Genomic DNA, 10,965 nt, shown 5'->3' on the forward strand with positions numbered 1-10,965 from the left:
TGAGCCAAATCAAGGTATCAGCTGGACTCAGAGGAGCTTTCCTGCTCAAAGAGCCACAGCTAAGCAGCAATGACACCTGCTTTTTCCTTCTTTACGGAACAATGAGCTCATTAGAAGAGCAAACAGATTATCTGTGTTTTTCAATAGATGATCCTAAGGAGTCTGGGGGACCTAGCAGCTCCCAGCAGGTAGAGTTAAGATTGCCCATGCACATCTGGCTGACCTGCTGGTTACTGCTGTCTTAAAACTGTATATCTTTACTTTGCATCTTTTTGCACTTAAATAAGACAAATCGCAAAATCTATTATCTTCTCTGAAAACAGACTTCACTGTATGAAATCTACGTTTAAACAAGACAACAACATGATTTATCTGGACCTTTGAACATCAAAGTGTCTCACATTGCTTGAAGCACGAGGCCATGTTTCCAAGTCTGCCAGTGCTGAAACTGAATGTTAACAGTGAAGTTATGAGGTAACTGCCAAAAGGGTCTGAGCTTTTGGCTAATTAACCTGAGAGGTTTTGCATCTGCTTGTCTGTCAGGGTTTGCTGGAAAAAAATAACAAATAGTGGACTGTATGCATGCGTGCGTGTAGCATAAACAGAACCATGAGCAGCGATTGCATTCATTTTTATAATGTTTTTAGCCTATATTGTATTGTTTCAACAATACAGTTGAAACAATATAGTATATCTAGTAAGCATTCATTTAGCTAATAATTAATAATAACATTTTTCAAATAATAAACAAATGGTGCTATTGCCATATGCTGGGATTGAGATGTCATAAAGAGACATAAAAAGGCAGAAAGGTGCAGAAAGATAGTCCTATGATTTTTTTAAAAGACATAATTTTCAATACTTTAAAGAGCAAGGCTGATACCAAATGCACTTTTATATTTATTTCCAATTTTATTTTCAGGTTATATTATTTATTTCAGATTTTTTTTGTCAGTAATCTGCTGATATGCTGTATTGTGCCTTTTGGTCAACATTTCCATTCCCATTTACTAAAAGTTGTTTCCTTACCAAATGTTTTCTGCTGCCTTTGTCTGAATGGATGTGTATTGGCCTTTGAGCCCATTTCACGAGTCTGGCTTTGTTAAAGTCAGACAGCTAACTGGTAGGGCCTTCCTTTTCCCTTGTTGCACGTATATTAGCTAGGGTTTACTAACCCTTTTCCAATATTTAATGCATTCCAAATGTATAATTAATTGAGATGTGGATTTATTTGAGTGTCTAACCTCCAGAACTCACTGAAATAGCAAATTGTAATTGACTGTCACTGACATTTTCTATTTGCCTTTTTTTTTCTCAATATTAGTTAACATGAAAAAGACAGATGATCATAGGATGGGATTTTTCCCAGGAGAAAATTAAACTTGAAACTGTTAAATCTATTTGGTCTTGTATGTAATAATAGCATAATACACCAAAGCCTCTTAGAGGATATCTGTGTTTGGCTTTGAGTTTTCACTATCAGATCTATTTGCTGTCTTAAATCTCCCTTTTGTGGCAGGACGGATGAAGCCTAATGACTCCTTTGAACTGCCGACATCCCCGGCAGATTGGATTCGGGAATGTCAGCCAACTAACCTTTAGTCTCTTTCCCACATGAAGCAACAGTGAAGGGCACGTAATACCTATCTTTCGATTCCTGTCCCTCTCCTGTATTCTTAATCAGTTAATTATTTTGTATATCACACACGCAGACATGAGGCTTTTATGGTAATAAGCCTATTGAGCTAGCCTACCACATTTTTAATGTTTTGTACAAATTACAACTTTATCTTTGGAAGAGAAAATATAAAGTCGCCAAATAGTTGCAGGTGATGTGATTTTCAACTTCTTTTGAACCTTGTAGGATTGTATTTGCTTAAACTACATGATCACTAATAAAACATGTTATCTTGACATAGTCATGCTTTTAAAAGTAGTGCCATGAATGAAATTCAGCCTTGTATTTGCACACTGTCGTATATCCAAAAATTCATTCATCCCCAAAATTACGCTTAATAATAATAATAATAATAATAATAATAATAATAATAATAATAATGGATTGCATTTATATAGCGCTTTTCAAGGCACCCAAAGCGCTTGTCCAATTCAGGGTCGAAATCACAATTCACAACAATTTAAAACTATGTGTAATGGGCTGCTCCCATACATTTATATTCATAGACTAGACTATATGCATATATATTGCTTTACATATCAGTACTGTAATTTAAATTAAGGGTCTGGTCATGTAGTAAGATGATAGAAATCTCCAGGTTAGACAAAACTTACTTGGAAATAAAAAGTTAGAATAGTAAAAGTTACAAATATGATCCAAATTCTATGCATCCATCACGTTCCCTGTTTCAGCTTTAACCTACTGCAGTTACTGTAGTGTGCATAAGCTATGTGATTGGTGGTTTTTCCAGGTGCACTCACTTCAGAGTTGTCTTCAAAGTGACTCATATACATTTTCATATGCTCTGTTTTTACTGGTAGGATATGCTGGCATAGTGCGAAGGGAAGGTAAAATGTGAAGAAAAAGAAGCATTGTCAAACTCGTGCTTTACCAAACTCATGCTGTCAAACTCTGTCCTCCCCTCTGTTTCTCTATCTTAGCGTCTTATAAAACTGCCTGAATTTCTCCTTTGGATGGGCCATGCTGTCTTGTGGTGGTTTAAAGGGAGGGAAAAAGGGAGATCATGCTGGATCATGGCAGACCCACCACAGCACAGAGACCTCCCTGCCGATGAGCAAACACCACGACAAATGGCAGAGCTAGCTGGACAATCACTTGCTGAATGGAAGCTAATTAGCTGGAGTCTAATGCCAGTTTACTAACACCTGTATTAGCGTGCTCGCTCGGCAGGGAGTAAGGGCTGGCCAACAAGTGCTAATCCCTCATAAGCCCAAAGTACTCCTCCCAAACAGTGGCATTAACATATACTTCTCAAGCCAGCTGTTGCTAACCTGAACCCAAAAGAGATAGCTTCAGCAGTGATGTACTGCTAAAGAGGAGGGGAAAGATGTTAAATGGTCAATAACAGGTTACCTTAGCATTCCTGTAGACGTCCCCCACCCCCAAAATGTTGTGGACCACAAGTTATCCCCCTTTTTTGGGAATTTCCCCCACATCTCTCAAACCTACATTTTTCAGTCGCTTGGCTTCCTTGGCTGTCTTGCACTCGCCCATCCTCTCCCACTGCATGGGTGGTGGGCTGATTACCCAGTAGCCATGTGTGTATCAAGGCAAGTGCGAAGCCAATGTGTGTGTAAGGGATTAGTGAGCTTTAGCATTAACATCATGACTGGACTGGCTACATTCCCTCACTGCACTAATAATTTGAGGGGAGGAGAAAGCGGCTGGTCCATTAGTTCACTCTGTTTGCCCAAGAGTAGGCCGACTCTGATCCCCTAATTTCTCTCACCGATTCCAAGAGGATCTCTAGCTTTTGTGACAGAGGGATGCAAAGATAAAGGATGGGACTGAGGGGCACATTGATTCAGAGATCACCATCCTTGGGACATTCTGTGCACTTACCAAACTAATCAGTGTGTGTAAACACAGCGAGAGATGTTGAGAGTTGGCGGCTAAAAGACTGGGGTCTCTGAGGTTGATTAGGAAGACCTGTTGATGGACCACACTCAGTGTTGGTGTCCTCTGATCTGCAGACATCATGCAGAAAAACTGTGAGCCCCTTGGCTCATGTGTCATACTAGTTCTGACTGTGGGTGGCTCCAAGTGGGCCTGTTGTGGCCTCTGGTGCGCTTACAAAGTGTTAGCAGATCAGGTATCTGACGCTTCTGCCAAAGTCCTATAAAAAAAAAAAGTGCCTTGCATGCTTTTCAGTTTGTAAGAAAGCAGGAGTAAGATTATTGCGAGAAATCTGTTTTGGACAATACCATCATGTGCATCCCCTGACCTGTGTGTGCACAGGAAACCAGACACGTTTCCATGTAGTAATACTGAGACAGTGGAGTTTTTTGTACAAATTGTCCAGCTTTTTTGTTGTAGAACTCTCCTTCATTGTAAAAAGGCTGGTCTAACTTTGTCTGTCTCCCTCCGAGGTTAAAATATAAAATAATTTTCAGCACTCATATAAAATCCCATGTTTGATCATACACTAATAACTAGTGACAATTTCTGAATCATTATATTTCACAAAAATGCAGAAATAAAACACAATATTTTTAACATGAAATTCTTGTAACACAGAAGGAAAAAAAATGTTATTGTTGCTCAACTTTCATGTTGAATTGAGCAAACGGAAATATTAACAGATAGTCTAATTTAAATTAAACAAACTTCTCGAGTATTCAGATGCTACTTTTGATGGTACAAAGGGCCGGTGAAAATTTCTGGCTTTTAGCTTTAATAGTTTTTGAGATGTTCATGTTCAACCATTACTTCAGATTTCAATGTGTGAAAAAATGACCCAAAGATGGGTCAACGGCCAATTAAAAAATAAAAAATAAAAAAAAATAAAAAATCACAGCATTTATTATATATGTTCAAACTTTGGACCATAAAATGTTTGTGCAAATCAAAAAGAAGAAAGAAGAAAACAATCTAAAAGTTTGCTTATATCAGATGGATATATAATGGAGTATTTATTTTTACCTAATTGCTTAAAAATGTGAGTTTCCCAAGCAAACAGAGAGGCAATAGGAAATGACATCATAAAGCTGTTTACTACTGAATTTAGAGAGCTTATTTTAAATTTCACAAGAAAAGGACATTATGCTAGTTTGTAAAATTTAGCATAGTATCCCAGCATGCAATGTCACACATCATAGTTGGTTCCTGCGACAAAGCTGTCCCTACACAAACACAAAAAATGTTCCAAATGCTGGGTGCATATTTTATATCCATCATAATTGAGTTTATCAAATGGCTGTTTATTAAGCAGAAACATTTTTAAATCTGTCCAGAATTTCTCACACACCTGGGTTACTTTTATATGGTTAGAGGTAATCTAAGAAAAACAGTAAAGTGAAGATTTTAGCTTTTGTAAGGAACACGGAAAATGAAGCAAACATAAAATCAGTTTTGACAAAGGGGGCTTGTATTAGAATATCCCATCAATCATCAGACCCTAAGCTGCATCCCAAGGGAATATTCTTCTGTTAGCACACTATGACTCAACATCATCTTCATTTTAAGTGGACATCAGTTCAGATGTCAGTATCAATTCCCCAAAGGCACAACCTCTACTAATACCCCTCACAGCCAATTAGGGGAAGTAATGGTAGCAAACCTTCAATGGGAAAGCACAGTAGCTGGTTGGACCTACACATGCTACCCTACTAGCCACTGTCAGTTGGGACAGGGGCTAATGGGCAATCACAGGGGGGCTTATGTTGCAAATCAGCACAGATCCACAGGACTCTGCTGGGGATTCCTGTCCAGTGTTGCCTGATTCTGAAGCTTATGATCCAGTAATGGGTGCTTTGGTGGGTATCTGAGGGATCCTAAGGGAATATGATGTTAAACTGGCTCAGGCGTCCTCAGACTGAAAGGCTCTTTGATAGGCAAAGTAGTTGGGCAAAGAGAACATTGAGAAACAGGTCCCAGCTGATAGGATATGTCACTACTAACTTGTACTGAAGCAGATGACCCCTTGCTAACACAGCTCACAGAGACAACCCTTTCAGTCTTGTCAGTGATAATATGTTGAATGTTTGCCAAACCTGGAGTTATCTGAATTAAAACTCTGATCTGCTTTGCACGATATTTGAACAGCTTTTAACTAATATGTAATTTGATGCGGCAGGGACTGAAAAAGCTTCAGCAGCTTTGTCCACATTCCCCTCTCAACTGTTGCAAAGCCTGTAATAGTACTGATCGGTTGCCAAAAATATATAATTGGTACAGTTTTGAGGACAATTGTGCCTCCCTTTCTGGTTTGTCTGTTTGTTTTGCAAGATGCTTTTGTGATTGGGCTTAAATGTGTTGATCGGTTTGTTTTCATCCTAATTAGCAGTTCATTTGATGTTACTTTGATATTATTACGATATTTTGCCATTATTTACAGTGCAAATGGATAATGATGAACTGGTACTTATGTAGTGCCTTTCTACTACAGTCTCATTCACCCAATCACACACAGAGTCATAACATGCTTTTGCCTATACCTAAGCAGTTTTACCTAACATTCTGACTCACAGTCCGATGGATGCATCAGGGGCAACATGGCATTCAGATACTTGCCCAAGGATATGTCAACACATGCACAGGAGAAGCTGGGGTGAGATCGACCTGTCTTCTGATAAGCAGATGACCCACCCTAGCACCTGAGCCACTGCCAGTCATTGACCCTAAGCATACGGCAAAAGTAACCCAACAGTTCTTAGGGCAAAGAAATGTGTTTTTCTTCAGCTCTCAAGTCAGTCAGTGAGGATCAAGCCAAATGCAGAGAGACCCACAAACAAGCAGCAACTGAAGGTGGCTGCAGTGAAGGCCTAAGAGAGCAACTCAAGGGGGAAACGCAATGTTTTGTGATGTCCATGGCTTCTTGATGTTACACTCCAGTGTGGCAGTGAACAGAGACAACATTAAAAAGTGACAAAGTGGCTCACATACAATTTCACACACAAAACCAGACTGTTTAGATCATGTGCTTTTTGCAAGGAAAGTTTGAAAGCTTTCAATTATGGATGTCAAATATCTTGACAGTTTTGATGTGGCAGGCTTAATAAATAAATATACACAAATGATAATATAAAAATGGAAAAGATGCTGAGTTTAAAAGTATGATTGTCCTCTCACTGTCCGCATGATCACATGAAACTTTCCAGAGTATTCAGGTGTTCCCTTGTTCCCTCTAAAAAACGAACAAAAAATGATGCACTGGAATTGAGGAGCTGATCACCTTTCACAGCTTATTTTTTATCACTATTATTACACTGGGCCTATCAGTCTGCTGCTTGTGTAACATGTGTTATAAATACATAAAAAAGGAGGTTTAGGCTGACTCACAGGAGTTTATTCTGTGTGTTCAACGCGTCAGTCGATGGGTGGATGTGTAGTTAGTGAAGAATGGTGAAAGCAGGTGGTGTGACTAAAGCGAGGACTGGGGCCGAATTAGGCGGATGCAGGCTTTAGCTGAGGGAGGAGGAGATGGGACAGGGGTGTCACCAGTCGGCAGGGCCTGTCCGAAGCAGCCCAGTGCACCACACCCACCCAACTGTTCCTTTTTCAGCACCCTTCTGCCCATTTCCCCCTGTCTCCTTCTCTCACTCTCTCCGTCTCGCTTTATCTCTCTCCTCCTTTTTCTTTTCTTTTCAAAATGCATTGTTAACAAAACGGTTTACAAACCCTGGCTGGTACATTATCCACGACCGCCTCCTGCGGGATTGATTTAGGCAAATGGATTCAGAAAGGGAGGGAGGGGTGGAGAGAGAGGGGGTTTGCATGGAAAGGATGGAAAAGTAGAAAGTGAAAAGGGGTGTGTTCCTTCATGCAGCAGCTTTACAAAACCACCACATGGGCCACGCTAAATATTCTTTTTCTCTCACGTTTTGAGAAGCCATACATTAAACGCTCATTATACAGCCTTTATGTGCAAAGGGAGGCTCCGTCTGTGTGAGGGCAGAGCGGCCGAGGATGGACTATGATCTCTCTGCATATGCATGCATGGAGCATCTTTAGAGGCTTTCTGACATGTATGATATCATCATGACCGAGAGATTTGACTTTCATATAGCCTGAAATCAGAAAAGGGAGGGGTGTGTATGTTGCAAGGCAAATTTTTTACGGTGTGAGTCATATAGCATGTGATGTTTAATAAAGTTGACTTTTCAGGCCTCTGGGCTCTCTCTTAAGTTGTCAGGATTAGAGAATTTGGCAATCAAAGAAGTCTCAAACTTTAAAGTGTGTTTAAATGTTTCAGATCTAAGTGGGAAGACTGAAAAATGTAACGGAGAAACTATCGGCTTTGTCTGTTTTTATTTGTTTAAAAAAATGTGATAAGCTCATAAGTTAGACTGTTGGTCTTCTCTGACTCTTTAACCTTAGACATGCTCAAAAGAGCACAGTTTAGCAATGCAGGATGCTTTCCCACCTTAACTTTTCATTTGACTTTTTAACTGTATCATTTTGCTTTCAGCCCAACTTTCACATTCCTCTTTTCCCTTTTTCCAACAATAGGAATCTTTTTCTAGGGGTGCTAGAGGTGTGTGCACGAAGAGGGAGGGGGGGCAAAGGTTGAACCGGGCATCCCATCATGATAAATCACTGGTTAATGAGGAGTCTATTGTGTCCTCACACATTGTACCCCCCCTTCACCCTTCACCCTCCTCCCCCTCCACCACCACCTCCTCCTTGTGTCCCTTAGACCGCTACCTTCGGGTTGTTAAGCTGACACAGATAATGAACTGGCTGCTTTGAACTGTCCTCACAATATTGACTGGTTGCACACAGCAGATGTCTCCCTGGCAGAAAGCAACTGGTAAAAGCACATTAGGTTAACAAAGAGAGCTTTGCTTTGGAGGGGTGGAGACCGCTGAGGAGGTGGCAGAGGGGTCTGTGTGGGTGTGTTGCGGGGTGAGGGGATGGACGGATGGGTGGGGCAGAGGGCAAGCTTTTGAGTTGACAGATCTGGAGGATTATATCAAAACAACACAGTTGCCGATTATGGGACGAAGAGAAGAAGCAACAAAGACACGAGGATGTGTTTTGAGAGAGAATATCTTCACAAGCTTGTGTCATGTTATGAGTCTCCTTTGTATAATAATCTCTTTTTGACTTGTAAAGTTTGTTCTCCAGTGTATACAACAAAAAAAGCAGCAAAAATGTACTCAATGGTTCCAAAATAAAACAGAGTAACTGCTCATTTTTATTTGCAGCAACACTGTGAGTTGGAGGACTGGTGTGTACGTAAAATGTAACTATAACTAAGATGTTTCATGGGAATATTTTTCATAAAGTTCCTAAAGTTTTAGACAGCTAATATATTTAGATTTATCAAGCTACATTATTACTATATGGTCATGGAGTTTTAGTATGTTCTGATTTGAAAAGTCTCCTCTGTTCTTTACCAGCACAAATAATTCATTATGCATTAGTGCAGGCTGGAAAAGAGCCTAAAGTCTAGCATTATGACTTCTAAAGTCATTAGTTTGTTAGTTTTTAATGAAAGCATACAAAACTTTGGATATGGTGCCTCTAAAAGAATCATCTCTGGCAGCGACATGTTCAATTTGTCCACAGATAACAAAATGATTAACTTTATTTTCACTCTCCCCTCTGTTATTGTTCCGCAAATGCAGCACGGCCTGTGAGCTGACTGGTTTCTTTCTGGCAGTGGGACGGGTGTCTAATGGGTCAATAATAAGCCGTGACTAACCGTCTCCCTGAGGAGCAGCTCGACCAGACACACACTCGCAGAAAAGCAGCAGAAAGGTATGAGCCACCAACACTGATTACCATATAATTGCAGCTATTGTATTTGACATGGAGAATTAGCAGCCCGCTAGGTGGCTAACTGGCCTTTTATTCAGCTTGGGACTGGACAAAAAACAAAACATAAAAAACCAAAACACCCACACACAGACAGATGCACATCCCATGAGATGCAATATGCATTTATGTTCACACAATTAAATATCACTCTGTGTGAATATCCCATTTCCACATCTTGCCTGGAGAGTCTTATGATGTTTTGGGGGGTTTTCACCCATGAAGATGAGAGTTTCATACAGATTTCCACAAAGTAGATGTTTCAGGTTTTCAAGTGGCAGTGTGTCGATGATGAAGATAATTCAAGGCAATGATTCTGTTAAGGCAATGTCTAGGAATTTGTGTTTCTTCCACTGACTCGTAATCTTTTCTGATTCTTTTAAAGACCGAACTTCGCTTTAACCATCGAAGTTCAAGGTGCTGTGTTCATGCACACTAGATAATCTGCAATGACCTATTCAAAGTCCTCCTTTCCTCTTTGAAAATTACACACGCCGCTAGGTTGTGAAGTTGTGAGCTTATCCCACAAGGAACCACGTCCGCAGACTTTGAGGCGCAGAGCAATTTGATGTGGTTTCTGGCATACAAGTCAAGAGGGTTAACAAGACCCACCGCCATGGAGTCCCCCTTCAACCCACGTGTGGCTAAACGATCACTTCCCTGCACGTCTCGCATTGTAACAAATCTCCTTTCATGATCACTTTTCACTCTTTCGCTTTCTTGCCTGACTGGCTCCTTTTAAACTGAGAGGGAGAGGAGAGGGAGTCAGGGAGAGAATTTCTTTCCCTCTTAAAGGTTTTGTGTGAGGACGGCTGAGTGAGCGTCCATTATAGAAAAGGCCCAGACCACCACTGGATGACCCTGCTAGGAGCGACAAAACCCAATTGGTCACGGCCGCCAGCAGCTAATGGGCCAGAGAGGAATAGCCCTGGGTGGGTAATGACTGTATTCTATGCCTTTCTATTTACGCCCTCCTGGTGCCCTCACACACACCCCCACCTTACTCCAGTGGCCACCAGCCCCGTGCCCTCTCCGTACCTTTGCTTCCAACTCTGAGTGCTCCCCTGGTCTTCTCCTGGTGTCATCTACACAATGTTTGTAATTTCTGTCTGTGTTATGCACTTGGCAACAGATGCTGTCGACAGATCAGGGAGAAGGGATCACGGGACCATATGTTGGGATAAGTGATGCTCCTCCTGCTTTTCCCAGAGCTCGATAGAGGAGGCTGTGTTAGAGAAAGTGGGACTTTCTGGTATATGGAACGTGAAAACTTAACAGAGTACAAAGTTATTTTATTAAAAACAATGGGAACTAAACAAATATCTGGCTTATTATTTATTCTACTCAGTGTCAATACTCATCTTTCTACTGTACCAAAAACTGACCAGCTTTGATGACACTGGGGTTTCAGCCCTGTTTTCTGGATATACACTGCTGTTTTCACCCACTCAGGGTAAGAGCATTCCTCTTCCTGTATTTAATTCAGGCAATCAATATAAACTGAA

This window comes from Aulonocara stuartgranti (genome assembly GCF_965226115.1).
Source record: "Aulonocara stuartgranti genome assembly, chromosome: 1".
Taxonomy (NCBI): Eukaryota; Metazoa; Chordata; class Actinopteri; order Cichliformes; family Cichlidae; genus Aulonocara; species Aulonocara stuartgranti.